We start from the raw sequence: 22,978 nt of genomic DNA, 5'->3' as shown, positions 1-22,978 counted from the left end.
CACCAGTCTCTATCATGAGCTTGCCAGCATACATTTGCTATTGTGGTAAAAGTAAATTTAAAAAAAAATTTAACTTTTAGAGATTATTCCTCTACCTTTCCTCATACCATTCTGAGTGAATGGTTAATAAGTAAGTATTGACTGTCTACAATCTTATTAGAAAAAAATCCGACACTCCCCCTAGTCACTTCACTACAGCCATAACAAAAAAAAAAAAAAAGCATGACACAACCTCCTTCTACAGTGGGAACTCACTTCACTTTATGTAGCCCCTATCACGGCAAATGAAAGGCCAATGATTCTTTCCTCTTCTGATTCAGCTCAAAATACAGTACTCAAACATTGTCTACATCTTTAAAATATATATATACACACACACACACTTAAGCTATATATACACCCTTGACGCGCAAACGCACATGCACACACAAACATACAATACTGTGCAATGCTCAGAAAATCTCAAAACAGAGAGAGACTCACTGACCCATTTGGAAGACAAAGACGCCAAAAAGGAAAAGCTCGGAAGCAGCTGGTGAGGCCTCTGAGAGATATTCTTCTGGCATTTCATCACAGCAGCACCGGACCAGTTCACCTCCCTGGATACAGGGAGGGAGAACTAAATAGAGCTGTTTATTAAAGCTGTTGTGCTGGATTGCATTAGGAAGCAGGAGCAGACCACCTGGACCTTTCAGATTGTGGCAGTGTTTAATTTGCAGGCTGGCCCCTCTGCAGCAGCAAAAGACTACTACATTTACTCAAGCTCAATCACACATCACCTGCGTTAGGAGTATAAAAAGAAAGAGCAAATATATATATATATATATATATATATAAAATATATTGTGTTTATATATATATATATATATATATATATATATAGATAGAGATATATTCTTCCTAACAATAATTGAAAGGAGAAACATTAAAAATAAACATAGGAAAGGAGAAACAACTGCCTTCCTTACAAACAAAATACTTTCTCTTTACTTCTTTTAAATTACAGAGAAAATACTTCAGAGAAATGTAAAGGAAAAAGTGCTAACAAAACTCAGACTAGATTATAAACCAGGTCAAAGCAATCAGTGCATTTTAGGTTTCAGAACTGATGGTCCCTGGCCAGAATACCGGCGATCTTCTGCCTTTATTACTTTCACTGCTACGGTTGCTACTTGCAGAAGACACCGAGAGAAAGATGGTATTGTAAATATGAATTATGTGAATCATATGGTGAGACCCCTGTTGGAAAAAAAATAAATAAATAAATAAAAGGGGAGTTGAGAAATGGCTGACTTCATACCTGACCAATTACAGCTTGCATGGTCCTTGTGTCCTGCTGAGCTGAAAGATTGCAATCCATCATATGTAGTCTTTGAAGAGGAGAATGGGGGTTTCTGGTATGCATCTGTCAATCAACTTCTGAACTCACAACCATCACCAAAAGCAGAGGGGGGGGGGGGGGGGGAGAGGGTGTGGAAAAAAAAAGTCAAGCTGCTCTGCCAAATAGGATGAGAGTCATGTGACCTTCAGCACACGCAGGCACACACATTCTAAGCGTACGAGGCACGGGTGTTCTGCAGATATGAAACGACATTGACAAATAACTGATACCATGGGAAGAAAGTGAGACAAGCAGCTACTCGCCAAAGACAAAAACACTCTCTTGCAATTCAGCCAGCCCGAAGAGATTATGTTAAACTGATGTCTTCGTTGTAAAGTAAACTTTCTCGAGGTGCTATCATCCCACGCAAATAAGGTTCAACTCTCTAAATTCCTTTCATTCCCTCTCCCAGTCCTCTACTCCCCCATCCTTTGGTATGTGGCGTTTTCTTTTTTTTTTTTTTTTTTTTTTTTAACCATTGGGGATTTGAAGGCTTTCTGCTTGGGTTTTTTTTTTTTTTTTTCCAGTTCTGTAAAATACTGCGTTGAAAATTACTAGCCCTGTGAAACACCTGCAGCTACTGTCTAAATTGCAAAGTTGTCATTAGGCATCAATCACAGCAATTTTTTTTTTTTATTAACCACTGGATTTCCCAGATAATTTATGGACACTTATTTTTTTATTTTGTTAAAAAGGAGAAGTAGGGAGGAAGAACATAACAATGGAAAATACATTTTATATTTGGAAGAATCTTGTGTAAAATAGCAGTTGGTTTTCTTGCATTATTACAGAACTCTCTTTCCCCATACATATGCTGCTGTCTGTTACAGTTCTTCACTCTAAGCAGTATGTCCCTACACAGTGCCTGCAACCATCCAGCTCTAAAGAATTCTGCCACTTCCTCTCTATAATGAATGAAGTTGGAAAAAATTGCAGAAACTTATTTTTGTCTTGTTTAATTTCATCTGTGACTTTATATGTGTACATAAATCAGTAAATATTAATAACGCTTTTGCTGCTTCCTAATTACTGTGGGCCAGATTTTATAACATGCGCGTGGGCGTAGATTTGTTCGCGCAACCTGGCGCGAACAAATCTACGCCTGATTTTATAACATGCACGTGCTGCCGCGCGTGCATGTTATAAAATCCAGAGTCGTCGCACGCAGGGGGGTGCACAATTGTGCGACCTGCGCACGTCGAGCCGAGCAGCCTGCCTCCGTTCCCCCCCCCCCCACACCTTCCCCTCCCTTCCCCCATCTAACCTGTCCCCCAGCCCTAACTAAACCCCCTCCGACCTTTATTGAAGAAGTTAGGCCTGCCTCCGGGCTGGCGTAACTTGCGCGGGACGGCTCTCCATCCCCCAGCCCGGTGGCTGTCCCAGAGGCCTTGGTCCCGCCCCCGGAACACCCCCGGGCTGGTGCCCCGCTCCGGAACACCCATTTTTTCAAGCCCCAGGACGTACATGCATCCCGGGGCTTGTGCACACCGCCGAGCCTATGCAAGATAGGCTCAGTCCGCGCAGGGGGAGGCAGGGGTAGGTTTTCGGGGGTTGAGCGTGTATCTTACGTGCGCAACCCTTTGAAAATCTACCCCGCTATGTAAAATGGCACCTGATAGTTTGTAATGCAAATATATATATATAAATAAAACATGGAGAATGTATGTGATGCCCATTTGAATGTATGCTGTGCTTAACTGACTAAAATAAACCTTTTCAACCCTTATGCCAAATTGTGCCATTATTGAAATAAGACACATATAGTAATACTGAATCATGCTTTTATCCTTGCTCATTTAGATTATTACAATGCTCTATATACATTGGACTCCCCTTAAAATCCATACATGGACAGCAGTTAATTCAAAACTCGGTTGCTTAAGTTTCGCACGGTTACAGATTTAGTGCCCACATAAACCCTGTCCTGAAAGGCCTGCAGTTGTTACCACTACAGTTCCAGGTTCAGTTCTAAGTCTTAGGCCTGGATTCTCTAAGGTCTGCGACCTTAGAGAATCCGGCGGTAATGGGGAGCGAAGCGGGGGGCGGTCCTGCAATAGTCGGCAGCGAAAAGGAATCTTACCTTTTAACGCCAGCAATGTGTCTGCAGCGACCAGAATTGTACATAGTATTCAAGGTGCGTGAGTGCAGTAGATGGCTCCCAGACCCCCGCTGGACCACCAGGGAGTTTTGGCAAGTCTTGGGGGGGGGGGGGGGTCAGGAGGGTGGGAGGTTGTAGTTAATTAAATTTTAGCTGGGAAACGAATAAGAATGGAACGCATGAACAGATCGGGGGTCCCCCTTGCCGAATTCAACGTATCTGCCCCCCGACGACTACGAATACCGAATGTAACGTGTGCGGTCCCTCTGCACATCCCTATCCCTTTATCATTTTGGTAGCCCTTCTCTGTACCTTCTCCATCGCAATTATATCTTTTTTGAGATGCGGCGACCAGAATTGTACACAGTATTCAAGGTGCGGTCTCACCATGGAACGATACACCCATTTTTTCAAGCCCCAGGACGTACATGCATCTCGGGGCTTGTGCACACCGCCGAGCCTATGCAAGATAGGCTCAGTCCGCGCAGGGGGAGCCAAGGGTCCACTAGAGACTCCCATAACAGGTACATCGAGAAAAATTAAAACAAGGCTCATTGAACATCGGACCCGTTTAAACAAAGGAAAGAGGATACTCTCAGCGTGCCATCAAGAGAACATTCATTAGAACCTTTAGCAAAATTCATAGATATATTCTGCCAACCATATGTACAACAAGCTAAATCCCTTCTCAGATAGGGAACAACTATTACAGTATAAAGCACGACCTCAGAAAGAAGCCTTAGTTTGTGTACTTCCACATACCAATCTTGCCAAAAAAATTAAAGAAATCATTCAATATAACTGGCATGTCCTGCAAACTCATTCCATTTTTAACACCACTCCAATGTTTACATACTCCAGAGGTATAAACATTAAACAGCATGTAGTTAGAGCAGCATTTTCCCACAAAGAACAACCTCCCACAGCTGAACAAGGTCACAAAATTAGTGGCCAATGTGACTTCTGCAATACTTCTATCACTGGCACATCATGGCAAGACCCTAATACAAGATATATTGTTAAACAAAAACACAGCACTGATTGCAATACAGACCATGTAATTTATGCACTAGTATGTCCATGCTCTACAATATACAAGGGACGTACATCGAGAAAAATTAAAACAACGCTCATTGAATATCGGAGCCGTTTAAACATTAAAGATCTTAAAGCACCTACAGTATCCCATAGTATTTCCATAGGACATGTATTCACAGATTACAAGTGGACAATTTTGGAACATGTTTCAGCATTTAAGAGAGGGGGGACCGCAAGGCAAAACTTAACTTCCGTGAGAATTTTTGGATATTCGAGCTACAATCTGTGGAACCGGCGGGTCTCAATGACAAAATAGAATGGCATTCGTTGTCATAATAGGTTTCTCATTTCAGATCGTTTTGACACCTGCATATCATTGCTTTGGATAAAGCTACCTTATCATATCAGCGCTTTTAAATCAACCCACAATTTCGCGGGCTTTTTCCTACAAGTTAAAAAACAGTGCATGCACCAAACCACATCAGATGCTACAATTATCCTTGTGGTGACAGGAAGATTTTTCAAAATCTGCGCTGATTTCAAGACAATAGTTTGGTAAGTTTTTGACACTTGCAATGTTATTTTAAAAAAAAAAATTTCCATTCAAGTGCACCTGAAACATAGGACTTTGACAAGTTATGCACTGTTCATGTCTCATATATACCACGAAGCTGTAAGATTTATATTTACAGTATGCTTATAATCTTGCCGTACTTACTAGCTTGCTGTACCCCTGAGGAAGGAAGGGATTCCGAAACCCTGCAGAGTCAGGCGTTTTTTGTCAGTGAGCGACATGAATCCCTGAAAGGAACCCTTTGACAGAACGTCTATTTAAATAGCCATACCGACATATCGCATGCATGTACCTGAAAGGGACCTTCTTCCTAGAACATTTTTCAATGCAGCAAATACAGAGGACATTCCTCCATCATCATATACAAGTTAATTATTTTACTAATTTGCATAAAGCTGAGTTATTTACCAGCTGCATAAGAGACATCAAATCCAAAAGCAACCGATGATTACATTTCTAGCACGGTGAAGCGCTTCTAAGCTCCTGTAGGTTTCCCGATACATACACGGGAACCGGTGTGCAGTATGAAGGTTGCTGGATTTTCACAGTGAATCTGTCTTATAAGTCCAGTATAAAGTGAGAAATAAGTATTTATTTAAGAAACTTTTTACGACATTTTTGCATACAGCGTATAACGTCAGGGTAAATCCAGACCTGTTGGCCATAAAAAGAAGAAAGTCTATTTCGAAGAAAAGCTCTAAGAACAATATCTTGATTGTGGGGAAAAAAACAAAAGAAATGTATAAAGTCCCACGTTGAACATACAATAATTTAACACTGAAAATTACATTTCAATCATGGGATTCTTGGCAGATTCTGAAACATTTACTGTCTTCAGCTGAGTCTAGAGTCCTGGGATCCCAGGCTGTGGCTGTGCCTGATCTAGCTCTCCTTTCATGTTGAAGGGATCTGTGTGGTCTCGATAGCTCAAGTATAATATTTCTAGATAATGCAGTAAAAAACAGATACTCCTGGAGTCATGCAGATACAAGATCACTGCATTAAAAATTCCAATCACTAAAATGAAAATAAAATGCTTTTTTCTACCTTTGTTATCTGGGTGGGGTTTTTTTGCATCTTGAATTATCTAAAATACATAAAAGTACATGAGCTTTTGAAACCTCAGAGGTCTCTTCTTCAGATGTCAGTTCAGAGACATTATTCATATCTGAAAAAGGGGTCTCTGTGGTCTCAGAAGCTCATGTATTATATTTTAAGATAATACTTACATTGATATATTACAATTTTCAGATAATTCAGTTTACTGCTGAAGCCATACAGCTGCAAGATCACTGCATTACATATTGCAATCACTAACATGAAAATAAGTTGCTTTATTCTACCTTTGTTATCTGGTTGGGGTTCCTTTTGCATTGATCTTGCTCTCTTTTTCCTGTTTTTCTCTTGTTTGTCTTCTCCTAACTCCTTTTTCCAAGTGCTCTTTTCCATTATATGTTTTTCTCTCTGCTGTCTTTAGCACTTTCTCTCCTCCCCTTTTATCTACTTTTCCCTTTCATTTAATGTTCCTTTATTTCACTGTTCTCTGCCTCTAAATATCTTTCACATCCTAATCACTTCACTCTATCCTTTCAAACATAGATCTTATCCCTCATCCCTCATTCCTTTTCTCTTTTTTTATTTAATGTTTATAAGTTTAACAATATTTTCAAGAAAAATACATATTAACATGAAATCAGAGATACAAATCCAATCAGGCATTATAACACAAAACAAACTAAGAAATACAAAACAATATCTCTGTTCTGACACATAGTCCTCTATATAGGATCCAATCTCCTCTACCTCAGGTATATTGCAATCTGACTAATCAGAAAGGAAATATAATTGCTGTGCAGGGTACCAAAACAATGCTTATAATGGACCTAAAATACCCAAAATATCACTCACTCAGATGCAATTGGAGAAGAGCAAGTAACAGGTGTACTTTTATCTGAAAGAAAAGAGGAAAGCTGATTTGGCTGAAAGAAAATAAGGAAAAGCCTTGATATTTTACTATACATTTACAAGGAAATTTAAGTAAGAATAGGGTCCCTATCTCAGTTACACTAAGTCGCATTAGTAGAAATTGTTTCCTTCTTTTCTGGGTCATCCTGAATAAATCTGGAAAGATACTAATTTTATAGACCCAAAACATTTCTGACCAATGACGAAAGTACATCCTTAATGTCCATTCTTTGTCAGCTTCAATGTGGCAGGAGTAATCGATTCCTTTTGGGTAGATTCCAGAATATCTGTAAAATTTGTAAGATTCAACTGTGGAGGCACAGTTGGAATAAGAACTTGAACCTCTTTCTGATCTGAGGAATCCTTTTTCTAGGAGGGACGAATATAATACATTCTTGTTGTTAATGGTAATGCCTGTTCAGGGACTTTAAGTACTTCAAGCATATATTTTTTCCACATTTCCTTTGGAGGGATTAACTGGTCCCTGGGAAAATTGATAAAACATAGATTTTTTCCCTTAATCAAGTTTTCCATGTTTTTCAACCTTACAGACAACATTTAATTGTCCTTAATCAAGGAAGCAAGAAGTAATGCTTTATTATTATAGTCCTGTTGCAAAGACTCAATAGCATTCTTATGCATAAAAGTTATTTTTCCACATTTTTTATGCGGGTATCCAAACTACCCAAATAAGTATAAACAGGGGCCATTTGATTAACGATATCTGAATTCAACAATTGAATGGCCTCCCATATTGAGGCCAAAGATATGACTGACGGTCTTACTAGATCTATTCTTGTAATCTCAGGCAGTAGCAGCATTCCTCCAACTGCCGATTGAGGCACAGTGCTTCTGGGCTGTTCCCTGGCTTCTGATGGTAACAAGGAAGGTCCAAAATTCAGTTCTGATGTTCCTGTCTCGCGTTGCCCACTCAGAGTCCGACCACCATCAAGTGCCATGGACCCATAGGGCTGAGCAAGAGGCCTACCCTCCGCGGGATTAACCGGGGCCATCTGCTCCTCAGGAGACAGTGTGGTACATAGCTCAAGAGAGGTATCAGGTGCAACTTCCTCCCAAACACCGCCCAGGGAGATTACTCCCGGTCCTGTCATTCTCCGCTGCACATGGGCATCCATCGGGCCGGAAATCATGGCAGAAGAAGTCAGCAGGGCTTCTTTCTCCCTAGCCCACCATTTTCTTGCTGAATGAGGCATGTCAAGACAAAAGAAAAAACGACCCACATGGAGCAGACTCACTCACAACCAGCAGGTTCGGCCATCTTGGATCCCCTCATTCCTTTTCTATCCTTCATCTATCACCTTCCAATTCTCTGTCCCAACACTTCACTTCACTAACTCTCCCCTCCATTGCTCCTCTCATCCTCCATCTCCTCTTCACTGGGTTGCTATCCACATCAATCTCTTGCTATTTGGCTTCATTCTCCCCTAACAGCCGTCCTTCTCTCTCACCACTCCTCATTATCTTCACACTGACTTTTTACACACCCTCTCGACCATTTCATTTTACACACCTCCTCTCACATTCTCCCATCCTCTCCAGTTTCTCCCTCACCCCATCATCCCTGCTTTGACTCCTCACCCCCCAATTATCCCCTCTCATACTTCACCTCATCATACTCTGCCTAATTCACTCTCACCCTTCAGTCATCCCATCACAAACTTTCCCCTTCCTCCCAATATCCTGTGAGGCTCAGCATCATACACACTCCCCTATCATCATTTCTGGCACTCACACACCAACCCCCCCCCCCCCCCCCCCCCCCCCCCCCCCCCCCCCCCCCCCCCCCCCATCATTCCTTTCCCTTTTTCCTCTCAATCCCTACCTCAAGCCTTCTGCCACCCCTACTTCCCCACTACTGGCTCTCCTCCTCCCCCATCCATCACCACTCTGCCCCACCCCAACACCATCCCTGGCTTTCTATCATACATACTGTTCTCAACTCCCTCAATACTCATACCCTTTTACGCATCACCAGTATTTGTCCCTCTTCACCTCATCCCCTTTCGGGATTTACCTAATCCCCATCAATCATTTACGGCTCTCTAATTGTGTTCTATTCTTGAATGTCTCCACCCTCATCTCCTGCTCTGACTTCAACTGAGTTCTGGGATCCCAGGCTATGCCTGATCTAGCCCTCTCCTCTTGTTGAAACAAGGGGACAGGATGGGAAGGGATGAGATTATAGAAACACAATGGAAGAGAAAAACAATTATTCTCACTTTTCCAGCCCCTGCCCCTCTTGTTTTTTTCTCACATACTTCCTGTAAGGTCTGTTCCAGTCTCACCCTCCCCTCCTGTGAGTATAGGAGAGGGAAGAGGGACAGTCTGGAGCAGACATTGCAGAGAATAATGCAATTGTACTGCTCCATTTTCCAGTTCCTCTCGTCTGTTCCCTGCAGACTGCCTAGAAAGGAAGGGCTGAAGCAATAAACAGAACAGCTGTTTGATATTCCAGGCATGAGCCCTGCATTCCCATGGCTAGTGAGGCCCCAACTGAAGAGGGAGGTGGGACAGCAGTGGAAACATTGGTAGTCTCAGATTGCTACCCTAAGCAACCATCTGTGCTTCCTAATACTGTCTATTGTGCTGGCCCTTCTACCTAGGCAAGTTACCTGAGGAGAGGAGAATGTCAAATGAATGGAGAAAAAAACAAGAAAAAGAACAAAAATTCCCAAAACACATTTTGAGTTCCTTTCATTTTCCAACAAGAGAAACATGATTAAATTAACATTAAATGGGATCTACAGTATATCCAATATTACCTAAAAATCTGCAGTTCACCATGATTTTCTTAAAACAAACTTGGTAGAGGTGTAGAGAAGAAGCAACTCACCCTAAAAGGAAGTGCACAGCTCATCCCAAGCCTGCAGTCTTACTCACAGAATGAACCAAAATGCAGGCCTGAGCAATACAAAATGGAATCTTCAGCCATATGATGGCCTCTACAATTTCACTTTTAAAGTCTGTGAGAAACTACACAGCGAGAAGAAACTGCAATTGTTCTTTTATCAGACATCTGTCTATACCTCACAATTTGCTAGTACATCCTGGACATACAAACTGCTAAACAAGTCCTTGGTGGAACCTTGTATCTAGCCATGAAACCAGCTATGAAATGGATATTGTTCAGCAAATGTCTGCTGATGAACCTCATTTCTGAGAATGAGAATATGCATTAACATCTGGATTCAGAAGACACCATATGTCCAAAGCCCACCTATCGCCTCTCTATATTTGATGGCGACATCCAATCAAAGACCAACATTTGAATGTATGGAACTGAATATGCAATTAAGTCCCAAGCGCAGAAAAAGCCTCTGAACTACACAGACTTTTCCCAAGGAACATTTCCTATAATTTTTCCCAAGACATTACAAATTGGCTGCTTCCCAGCTGATAATACTGCCACCTTTGCAGAGCTTTGCTATTGGTGTTCTTCACTACACCTCTGACCTAGCAAGCTTTAAGACTGAGTTTCTTGCTTATAAACAGCCTACTTGGAGTAGCTGCTTTGTCATACTTGCCAACTTTCTCCCTGCTGGAATTTTGACATGCAAAGTCCTTTACCCCGTTCCTGCCAATATGCCTCACAGTTACATCTGTGAGATCTTTAGGTTTTGTTTTTGCTTGAAAGTGTGTAGTAACCTGTCATTTGCCTGTCAGAGATTGCTGGATTCCCGCTATGCTTTGAGACAGGTCACGTATCTCCAGGAGTATGACCTAACAAAGGCTAAGAGTGAGATAAAACTGGTTTAAGTAATCTTTCAGTTGGGTTAATTAGTGTGGTGTTGCATTTGATAAGTGTAGGTCGACTTGAAAATAATGCATGAATTATATACTTATTCTTATAATAGTATTTTTCTGTAAAACTTAATACTTAATATAAAACTGTATTTACCATACTATGCCTTGTAAACCATTATGCTTCTATAATAAATCCAATTATCTACCTCCCAGAAGTGTAAGTTTCTGGTCCCTTAAACCACTGAAGTAGGATTGTAGGTTATCAGTTAAATCAGATAACCATCTGTAGTAAATTGTCCCTACAGTGGACACAATATCACACTATTGTGCATAAGTAACATGACAGACTACAGAGGAGTCCCTAGCTGTTGAAGCTAAGGAAAAAGCTAGCTAATTGCTAGGTCAGTGAAGAATGTAAGGCTAGCTTAGATGCAATCTCTGATAGGGCACTAGAATTTTGAATGCAAGGTAATTTCTCTAGTATGGGACATCTTTTGTAGGTTGGCTTTTGCTACATCAGGTATTAAGCTGAAGCACAATTTCATAAGGTGAATAGATGGATGAGAGAAAACCTTGAGATATTGATTACCTTTCTAGAGACATTTAAAGCCTGTTTCATCAAGATATTTTCCTGTAGACACAGAATGGGAAAAAACTTAAGTGACTTGACTCCTTAATGGATAGTAATGTGGCAGTACCCACCTTATTTAGCTAGAAATTAGAATTGTTTTCCAATGCCTCAGAGAGTATATAACTGATGTTCCAGATGCCCGAATAGCTAAAGAATTCTTGAAATCTTAGTTGAACAGGTATTGGAGTGGATCCCATGTAGCTCTTCAGATTGTAAAGACCTTATGTACCTTAAAAACTAAGATTTCAATAATGTCAGACTACATGGAAAATGTGTTTTCAGCTTACTTTAATTATACAGAAGTAGTAATATATTTTTCATTTCAAATGATCAATAAGTTTCACAGTTCTCAGTACCCGGAATGGTTTTATGTTGTACAAAATTGATGAAGAACTGAGGTAGAACAGACTCCAAATTCCACTCAGAAAGTTGAAGTTTAGTAGCAGCAGTAGACTGACACCCCTTTTCTTCTAGTAGAGTAGTTCTCTTCTCAACCTCTTAATTGAATTATTCACACTCACATCCACAGATCCTAGATAACTTCATACTGCACTTACTCCAAACCTGGAGGACCCCATGGTACTCACATTGCTGGAGTTTGAATAGGATAAAATGTTTTTTCATGTGACACCCCTACAGGTTGCCAAATGGTATATATGCAACAGAAGGTATAATACAATTCCTTAACTTGTATATAATATATTAACAAAAAAGAAAACATTCATCACTAAATACTATTTCAAATCAAAATTACATAATTATTCAAAAATACATATAATACCGTTGGGTATGTTGTAAGTGTACACATAATTTTTTAATTAGCACAAAATATCATAACATCTTTTTTTTTTTTTTTTTTTTAAACACCAATATCAATACCCTATTCACATGCATTCACTAACATGCACATTATTTATATTGAAACCATCACACATGAAAGGATATAAGGAATTTCACATCATTATTATTTGTTTTAAATTATCAAATCATATGAAACTGTCCATACAAAGTTATAAGAAACCTCCCATCATCCCGACAATGGGCTCAATTGTTAATGTTTCATCTATATGGCTCCATCAGGGGAACACAAATTCTCCTTTCATTTTAACTGATGATCTTCTTATTTAAACAACAGTATTCATCAAATCAGTAAAACACCACTTTCCCTCTTAAACAATGGAATCTTCTAAGTTAAAACCCTCTTCTCGACCAGGGATTATAACATTATATAACCCCCAAAACTTCACTTGGTCGCCATTCTTTATAATTCTTTATAATTCTGAAAATATATTATAAAATAATCATTTAACTTATCGCTAATCCCATCCTTAAAATCAACCATCATCATGTACACTTAACCACATGCTCCTTTAGTATCCTATTGTATTATAATGCCCTTTCCATATCACTCTTATAAATAAATCACCTGCAATTCAAGAACAAAAAAAATTGTTATAAATATATTTAATCATATTAAAAGTTTACCTGTATTAGAAAACATTACTATTTCACCAACCTTATATATAATGGCTTTCAAATATCCATCTCAATTCTCCAAGAAAATCCAAACACTCCATGTTTGCGCACTACCTATTCAAATGTCTTCAAAGCATACAATTTATATTCAGCCAATCTCACTACTAAAAATATGAGGGAATCTGGCAAAAACCTATCTCACTACAAAAAATATGAGAGAGATCCTCTGGCAGAGAGTGCACAGTGAGAAATCTCCAAACTAAATTTCCTGATGAGGCAGGAAGGCCTCACACCAAGTAGTATAAGAATTGTATCCTCACTGCTTTGAGGCTAACTCAAAAGACCACACTGACTATTAAACTAGCTGCAGTACATAGGCTAAGGCAACCAATCCCAGTCCTCCAGGTTGGGAGAGGCTGAAGAGGATAGAAGGCTCACAGGGATTTACTTTCTAAGCAGGGACCTATGGCCATCTAGTAGCTGATCCAAGGGGGTACACACTCCCCCCTCCCCATGAAAAAAAAATTGTTTGAGAGGGAAGGACACTTACTCACAATTTTTTTTTTTTATTGCCTGGCATGAAACACTTAAAAGTAAGAATGTGTAATATTAAATATAGCCACCAGAATATGCTATCCTAGCATAGCCTGAAGACTTAAGGTGAAAGGTCTTACTTGTATTCAAGGACCAAGTAATAAAATCAGAGCCGTAGCTAGCCTATGGCTAGTATAGCCACGGCCATAGGTGTCATCCATCCTGAGGCGCCACTGCCTACACACAACGTAGCGAAAAAGTCACCTTCCCTCCTCCCGATTCAGCCCAGAGGAAGAAGAATATGAAGTGTGCCTGCTTTTACAGTCTCCCCTCCCCTCTTGAAGGGAAAACCAGGACAAAAATATCAACGCTGCCTCCCAGTGGAGGTGGCCTGCACAGGCTCCTCTCCCTCAGCAGTCTGGAGAAATATGATCCTCGCAGTCATGAGCGGAATTGCTGGCTTCTCCTGCTCCAGTTGGAAGCAGGATAAGCAGAGCACCCGCCAGCTTGAAGAAAGTACCTTGGCTGGCCGGCCAGCCAGCCAGCCAGCCTCCCCCCACCCAAATGCAGTGAGAGCAGTGCAGCCTGTAGGGCCAAAAGAAGAATCAGCCTCATTCGCCCCAAGCACTCAAGAGCAGCACAGCCTCAGGAGCTGCTCTTCCACTGGCAATTAGGCACAGGAGAAGCAGCACTGACCCACTGGCAATTAGGCACAGGAGAAGCAGCACCGACCCACCTGCCAGAAGATGTAGTATCAGCCTTCCCTCAGTCTGGAGCAAGAGCGGTGCGGGCCCGACACTAGAAAGAGTAGTCTGGTGTGTCCTGAGTCTGAAGGAAGTGATATTTCTTCTGTTTCTTCTTGAGCTTCCAGAGGGGGGAAACAAGTGAAAGAGAGTGAGAGGCCAGTGTGTAAGAATATAAGAAAAACATAAGAACATGCCATACTGGGTCAGACCAAGGGTCCATCAAGCCCAGCATCCTGTTTCCAACAGTGGCCAATCCAGGCCATAAGAACCTGGCAAGTACCCAAAAACTAAGTCTATTCCATGTTACCATTGCTAGTAATAGCAGTGGTTATTATCTAAATCAACTTAATTAACAGCAGGTAATGGACTTCTCCTCCAAGAACTTATCCAATCCTTTTTTAAACACAGCTATACTAACTGCACTAACCACATCTTCTGGCAACAAATTCCAGAGTTTAATTGTGCGTTGAGTGAAAAAGAACTTTCTCTGATTAGTTTTAAATGTGCCACATGCTAACTTCATGGAGTGCCCCCTAGTCTTTCTATTATCCGAAAGAGTAAAAAACTGATTCACATCTACCTGTTCTAGACCTCTCATGATTTTAAACACCTCTATCATATCCCCCCTCAGCCGTCTCTTCTCCAAGCTGAAAAGTCCTAACCTCTTTAGTCTTTCCTCATAGGGGAACTGTTCCATTCCCTTTATCATTTTGGTCGCCCTTCTCTGTACCTTCTCCATCGCAATTATATCTTTTTTGAGATGCGGTGACCAGAATTGTGCGGTCTCACCATGGAGTGATACAGAGGCATTATGACATTTTCCATTTTATTCACCATTCCCTTTCTAATAATTCCCAAAATTCTGTTTGCTTATTTGACTGCCGCAGCTCACTGAACTGACGATTTCAATGTGTTATCCACTATGACGCCTAGAGCATGGTAGAGAATGTGGCTGTGGATGTGACTGACCCAATAGAGAGCATTTGTATGGGTGTGATTGAGCACAGCAAAGAGCATATGAGGGTTTGTGGGTGTGACTGAGCATGGCAGAATGTATGGGTTTGGATATGATTGAGCATGGCAAAGAGCAAGTCTGTGGGCGTGATTGAACAAGGCAAAGAGTAAGTGTATTGGTGTGATTCAGAATGATAGTGTGCATATGGGTGTGATTGAGCATGGCATTGTGTGGGTATGGGTATGATTGAACAAGTGTATGGGTGTGATTAAGCATGGCAGAGAGCATGTGTGGGGGAGTGAGCACGGTAAAGAGTATGGGTGTGATTGAGCATGGCAGAGAGGGTGGATATTTATTTATTTATTTATTTAACTTTTTTATATACCAACATTCAAGACGGTGGTCCCATCATGCTGGTTCACAAGAAACAGGGGTGCAATTATAATAAACTTTACCATTTAAACAATAGTGCAGAAAAGCAGTTACATATAACAAGGAAAACAATAACTTATAACAACAATAACTTATTGTGTGCATGGTAGAGAGCGAGTGCAATTGAGCATGGGAGAGAGTGCAATTGAGCATGAGAGAGAGAGGAGAGAGAGTGCATGCGCAACAACCCCACTACTCTCCCTCTGCTAGTCCACAACAATCTCAGGGCATCTGGAAATCAAAATTTGGTAGATATGGAAAACAAGGGATTTTTTAAAAATCCCAATTAGTTTTAATTATTTGGTATTATTGATGTGTCTGCAGTTTTGAAATATTTTATTGGTGTTTAGAAAAGTTTTATGAGTTTTTCAGTATTGGATGTTCTATTAGCTGTTTTAAAATATTTCGTCTTTTTATTAGAATGGTTTTACTATTGTGATTAATGTTTTATATTTCTTGATTTTATTTGATGTTGTATGAGGAATGCTGTAGTGATCAATAACAGCCTAGCTTGTTCCGTTTTCCTAATAGTAGATGTATTGGTGTCCTAGGACCTGGGCACTGGGGAACACAATTTTCGTTGAGTTAGATCTGACACTTGTTTTTGACTAACTTTTGACATCTGAATCCAAAAATGACCCCAGTTTTTCTCTATCATGTCAACTTTTTAAGGTACAGGATACCCTCCCTTTGTCCCATAAATCATACAAAATATACATACAAAGGAAATAAAAGAAAAAATTACCTGAATATACTGTATATTTAGAGTTATTTTATTCATACAAAGGCTATATATTCTTACTGTAAGTCAAATTGGTACAAGTAATAAAGTTCTGCTACCAAACATACATATTAAGGTAAAAATTTACGCTCATACCTTTTCTGGCAGTGTTCAATCTGTGGACAATCTCGCCTGATGCTCCAATAATAGTCAGCCATCGTATGTACATCCCATCTACCCTGATACCGTGCCTCTATGACCTTCAAATCTTGGTGGAATCGTTCACCTTGCTCATCACTGACTGCACCAAGGTTTTTCGGGAAGTCAGTAAGATGGCTATGCAGAAAATGCACCTTGATGCTCATGTTGCAACAAAGCATTTTGAAGCTCTCCAAGAGTTTCTGGACAATTTTGGTGTAATTCTGCGCTCATGTATTTCCAAGAAAGTCCTTAACAAGGTTTTTGAATGACAACCAAGCATTCTTTTGGAGTTACAACAATTCTGGCACTTACCCAAAGTGCAAAAAAGTTATTGCAGTTTGAGAAACGCTAAGATATCACTTTGCGATAAACAGCCTATTACCATAAAACACGCCTCTTTTCCTATCGCATGCGATATTTCATGCATTTTGATAGAGATGTGAATCGGAACCGGAATCGGTTCGGATTCCACTTCCAATTCACATCGTGGGTTTTTTTTCGTCCGGCTCGATCGCGGTTTTGTTTATCAGCTGCGCCTGAACCGATAAACAAAAAACCCACCCCAACCGTTTAAAACTAATCCCTTAGCTTCCCCCACCCTCCCAACCCCCCCCCAAAAACATTTTACAGGTACCTGGTGGTCCAGTGGGGGTCCCGGGAGCGATCTCCCTCTCTCGGGCCGTCGGCTGCCACTAATAAAAATGGCACCGATGGCTTTTGCCCTTACCATGTGACAGGGTATCTGTGCCATTGGCCGGCCCCTGTCACATGGATGGAGCACTGGATGTGAGTGGGGAGGTGGGAGCATAAGGCTTTAAGGTGAGAGTGGATATGGCAAGCAATATGCTGGGATTTCTGCATGTGCTTTATGGTGTTGACTTTGAGCATGCTACAAAGCAGGAACAATGTCTGTGGGTATGCAAGTACCCACAGGTCCAACTGGCCCCCAGATTTTCAAAGAGAAACTTTGTGGGTAGTTTCCCCAACCTCTTACATTATGTACATTGGATATGTCTGATGCTATTAAATCCTCTGATCTATTCATAAGATGAAGATAAATATAATATCCATACTCATTATTCTACCATTGGAAACCTAAATAATTAAAAAATGGTGAGCAATATTTGATGCATGATTGTATAAATATTTATACCTTGTTTATGAACCTTTTTGTTGCGAGCGTGGACCCTTGGCCCGAGGTGGTTTTGGTGCTACCTTGGGGGAAACCCCCATGGGTCCCCCCATCGGGTGGCAAGGCAGGAAGCAGAGGCCAGCTGGAGCTTTGCCACTACCAGCCCACGTTCCCCGCAGGTTGAGCCCTTGGGTGCCGGGGCGGCTGGTCTTAGATGGCCTCTCCGTGGATGATCCCAGGAACTCGGCCAGACAGGGTGGAGGCAACCAGGAGCTGAGGGCCTGAGGTAGGAGCCAAAGATGTGGTCAGGTCCAGTCCAGAGGTCAGAGGTAGGCAGCAGGGTACATGGTCAGGTTCGGTCCAGAGGTAGGCGACTGAAGGCATAGTCAGGAAGCAGTCCAGGTCAAGACCCAAAGTCCATCCGAGGGAAGAAGGACAATGGAGCGGGAACTGGAGCACAGGGACAGGAACTGGGAATCTGGAACAGGAGCAGGAACAGGAGACGTGTGCAGGTACAGGAACGCAGGAACAGGAACAGCAACTCCGGAAATCAAACAAACAAGATCGAGGAGACTTGCTGCCAAGGCAAGCTCTGACTGTCATCACTAGAGGCTGTAGGAGCTTTTCCCACCACGGCCCCTTTAAATCCCTGTTGATGGTGTGCACTCACGCCTAAGAGCAGGGACCAAGGAGGAAGGCTGTGGCGGCGTTCCCTCACCACTGATGGGAGGCCACCGAAGAGGATGGACGAGTGGTCAGTGCATGAAGGCCAAAATGAGTAATGACATGTGAAATGTGTTGTGAATCCTTAAGGAATGTGTGAGATGAAGCTGATAGGATACTGGTCCCATGTGTCTGGCGACTGGGAAGGGCCAGGTGTATTTCAGAGCCAGTCACTGAGAGGGCAGTTTCAGGAATATGTGGCGTGTGCTTAGCCAAACTTTATCTCCAGGATGGAACACTGGGGCTGGTCTGTGATGGGCATCCATTGTTCTCTTGGCGCAGTTGGCAGCCTCCTGGAGCATCCTGGTCGTACGGGTCCACAGCGCATGTAGAGCTTGAGTGGTGGCTTGGGCCGCTGGAGAAGAGACAGACAGTCGAATAGGCAGAAGAGGTTGTAGCTGTCAGCCGTAAACAATAGAGAAGGATGAGGCTCCAGTGGATTTGCAGTTGTAGGAATTATACAAAACTTCTGCCCAGGTTAGAAGTTGTGACTAATTGTCCTGCCACTCATTGGAATTTGCTTTCAGGAAGGTCTTCAACAAGCGGTTAGTATGCTCTGCCTGACTATTTGCTTGGGGATGATATGCAGTCGTGAGGCATAGTTTCATGCCAAACTCTTGACATAGAGCCCACCAGTACTGGGCTACAAACTGGGGCCCGCGGTCGGAGGTGATATACTTGGGCAGGCCATGTAGCCAAAACACATGGATGAAGAGAAGGCGAGCAAGTTTGGAAGCAGATGGCAGAGCAGGAAGAGGGATGAAATGGACCATCTTAGAGAAGCGGGCCATATTTACCCAAATCATGGTATGGCCATTGGATTTGAAATACATAGTGACATGAACCCACGCTGCCATTGGGATGGGTAGAGGCTGGAGAAGACCCCATGGCTGTCCACGGGAACTTTCTGTTGGGCACATGTGGCGCAGGAGTCCACATAGGTTCGGGTGTCCTGGATCATGTTCGGCCACCAGTAGTAACGTTGGAGTACACTTAAGGTGCAGGCCGACCCGGGATGCCCAGTGAGTCGGGAATCATGGGCTCAGCGCAAGACCTTTTCATCTTCCCGATGGGCACCAGTGTGCAGGCAAGCAGGTGAATGCATGCAGGGTCGATGATGTGCTGTGGTGTATCAGGCACATCTTCCGGTTCAAACGAGCGCAAAAGCGCATCTATCTGCAGGTTCTTTTTTCCTGGGCGATACTTGAGGTCAAAGTTGAACCGTGAGAAGAACAGTGACCAGCGGGCCTGCCTGGCGTTGAGACACTGGGCTTGTTTCAAATGCTCGAGATTTTTATGGTCGGTGTAAATAACAAACTAGTTTTGGGCTCCCTCGAGCCAGGGATGCCACTCCTCCAGGGCCAACTTGATGGTGAGCAATTTGCGATCGCTGACTCCTTAGTGACTCTCTGTGGGTGAGAACTTGTGGGAGTAGAAAGAACACAGATGGAGCTTGCCTTTGTGGGAGCATTAGCTGAGGACGGTACCAACTCCCACAGAGGAGACGTCCACTTCAACGATGAACTTCCAATTGGGATCAGGGTGTTGCAGGCACAGCTTCATGAGAAAGGCCTCCTTGAAGACCTTAAAGGCGGATATAGCTTCGGGCGTCCATTTCTTTGGATCCGCGCCCTTCCGGGTTAGGGCCGTGAGGGGTGCCGCGATGAAGGAGTAGTTGGCGATGAACTGGAGATAATAATTGGTGAACCTCAGGAAGTGCTGGAACACACGTAGGCTGGATGGTTGAGGCCAGTCCTGGATAAACTGGAGCTTGCTGGGGTCTATGGCGAAGCCGTTCTTGGAAACAATGTAGCCAAGGAAGGGTAGACTCGGCTTCTGGAATACGCACTTATCTGGTTTGGCGAGCAAGTAATGGTCACAGAGGTGCTGAAGGACTTGGCACACATCCTGATGGTGCTTCTGTAGGTCCTGGAAGTAGATCAGGATATCGTCTAGATAAACTAGTACTTTGGTATAGAGGAGATCCCGGAATATCTCATTCATCATTCTTTGGAAGACCACCAGGGCATTGGAAAAGCCGAAGGACATCACGAGATACTCATAATTCCAGTCTCTAAGAATTGAAGGTGGTCTTCCAGATGTCCAAAGGGCGAATCTGGACCAAGATGTAGGCACCTCTCAAGTTGAGTTTGGAGAAGATGGTGGTACCCTGCAAGCGGTCAAAGAGCTTGTTGATTAAGGGTAGCGCGTATTTATCCTTGCGGGTGATGGTGATGAGGCCCCTGTAGTCAATACAGGGGTGCAAGGATCAGTCTTTCTTGGTTATGAAAAAGAAGCCCACCCCCGTGGATGAGGAAGAGGGTCAAATAAATCCCTTGGCCAAGTTTTCCTTAATGTACTCAGCCATCGCCTTGGTCTCAGGAATCGAGAGTGAGTAGATCAGATCCTGAGGGGGTGAGGTCCTGGATAGAAGTTCTATGGCACAGTCGAACTTCCGGAGAGGTGGTAGAATGTCAACCATCTGTTTAGAGAAGATATCAAAGTAGTCAGTATATGGAGCTGGGACTCCAGGAATTGTCGTGGATAGCGAAAGAGGCAGAGGAACCTCCACAGGCTTGATGGGTTTCAGGCAGGAACTCCGGAGTGACGGCCTCACTCAGTAAGCTGCAGAATGGCACAGTTAAACTGTGGGGAATAGCATTGGAGCCATGGAAGGCCCAGGAGCACTGGATGGATGCACTTCTCCAGTATGTAGAACTTGATTTCCTCATAGTGGAAAGTTCCGACCTGCAGTTTAATAGATGCAGAGACCCAGGAAATTCTCCTTGTTAGGGGTCCCCATGGATGTAGGAGATGGTTAAGGGAGCCTCGAGTGGCTTAATGGGAATTTGCAGGTGGTGCACCAGATATTCCCATAGGAAGTTCCCGCCAGCCCCTGAATTGACCAGGGCTAAGGTTGGGCAGGAGCAGGAGCTGCAAGAGAGTTTAGCTGGAAGGGAGAGTTAAAGGGCAGGATTGGCAGTGCCTAGGGTCAGGGCCTCTACTGGCCCTAGGCCGGGGAATTTCCCAGCTGGACCAGGCATTTCAACAGATGATGCCCCGCGTCTCCGCAATATAGGCAGAGTCCAGACTGTCTTCTACGAAGGCATTCTTCAGGAGATAACTTGCTTTATCCCAACTGATTGGGTTCCTCGTAGTCTTGAGGACTTGAAGCTCTCGGTGGAGACCTCCCTCCAGTGGAGGTCGAATGAGCAGATTCAGAAGGAGGACGATGAGAAGGCCACAGCTCTCGGCTGCTTTCTTGGTCCCGCCGATCAATTCAACTGGCTACGTTGATCAACCCCTCCAGGGAATCGGGTAGCTCGCAGGCTGCAAGTTCATCCTTCAGTTGAGTGGACAGACCGTCCAGGAAGATGGGATAGAAACATTCCTCCTGCCAACCCAGCTCAGAGATCAGCGAACAGAATTCAATGACGTAGTCATTGAGAGGACGCCAGCCCTGATGGAGGTGCAGGAGGTCACGGCTGGCGTTCATGGTCCTTCCCGGGTTGTCAAAGGTCCTCCGAAACTCGGTGACGAAATGAAGCAGGTCCAGAAGAAGGGCATCCGAGCACTCCCAGAGTGGGGAGGCCCAGGACAGAGCCCTACCCTCGAGTTGCGAGAGGATAAAGGTTATCCACTCATTCTTAAAAAACAGAGGCTTCAAGGTAAAAATACACAGCAAAGAATCTAAACACTACCCTTCATCTCAAGGAGTTCCCCAAGGTTCATCCCTCTCACCCACCCTCTTTAACATCTACCTCCTCCCTCTCTGCCAGCTATTAACCAACTTGAACCTTAAACACTACCTTTATGCCGACAATGTCCAAATTGTGATACCAATCAAAGAATCCATTTAAAAAAACCCTCGATCTTTGGGATTATTGTCTGCAAGAAATCAACTCCCTCCTTTCCAGTATGAATTTAATCCTAAATTCCTCAAAAACGGAACTCCTTCTCATATCCTCTGAGATCTGCCACACCCCCACAATTCCTCAAACTAATTTACAAACAACAAAAGTAAGAGATTTGGGCGCAATCATCGATAATAGGCTTAACTTAAAAGCTTTCATAAACCAAACTACTAAAGACTGCTTTCATAAACTGCATGTTCTAAAAAGAATAAGACCACTGTTCCACAACCATGACTACAGGACTATCCTACAAGCAATAATCTTCTCCAAGTTAGACTATTGCAATTCTTTATTATTAGGTACCCCATCAGCACATACCATACCGCTACAAATGGTTCAAAATACGGCAGCCAGAATTCTAACAAATACAAGGAGAAGAGAGCACATCTCCCCAATCCTTAAAGATTTACACTGGCTGCCAATCCATTTCAGAATTCTTTATAAGTCAATCACCATAATCTACAAATCCATCCAACAAATCGCTCCTCTCAACCTACAAATCCCTTTCATAAAGCATACATCCTCCAGACCCATAAGAGAGTACTACAAAGAGTCTCTGCAAGTACCGCCTTCCAAAACTTCCCTCCACATAACTTACAGAGATAGGGCTTTCTCCACAGCAGGACCCACTCTTTGGAACTCCATACCAACGGAACTTAGACAGGAACCCTGCTTACTGACATTCAGAAAAA

General features: G+C 42.8%; 1 protein-coding gene and 1 long non-coding RNA gene across 3 annotated transcripts in view; one reads left to right on the top strand and one right to left on the bottom strand.

Moving 5' to 3' along the window:
* The window catches only part of POU6F2 (POU class 6 homeobox 2), a 1,096,545-nt gene extending 1,095,920 nt beyond the window's left edge, over nucleotides 1-625 (bottom strand). For both annotated transcript variants that reach the window (XM_029589525.1, XM_029589526.1), the window contains exon 1: nucleotides 488-625. The gene's annotated coding sequence lies outside the window, so the exon portion shown is untranslated. The remainder of the gene's footprint in view (nucleotides 1-487) is intronic.
* Nucleotides 1-22,978, top strand: part of LOC115084538 — a 92,112-nt gene that overhangs the window by 1,800 nt on the left and 67,334 nt on the right. The gene's annotated exons all lie outside the window — the stretch shown is intronic.

This window comes from Rhinatrema bivittatum, chromosome 2 (assembly GCF_901001135.1).
Source record: "Rhinatrema bivittatum chromosome 2, aRhiBiv1.1, whole genome shotgun sequence".
NCBI lineage: Eukaryota > Metazoa > Chordata > Amphibia > Gymnophiona > Rhinatrematidae > Rhinatrema > Rhinatrema bivittatum.
Note: the sequence above shows the minus strand (reverse complement) of the source record. Positions and strands in the feature narration are given on the sequence as shown.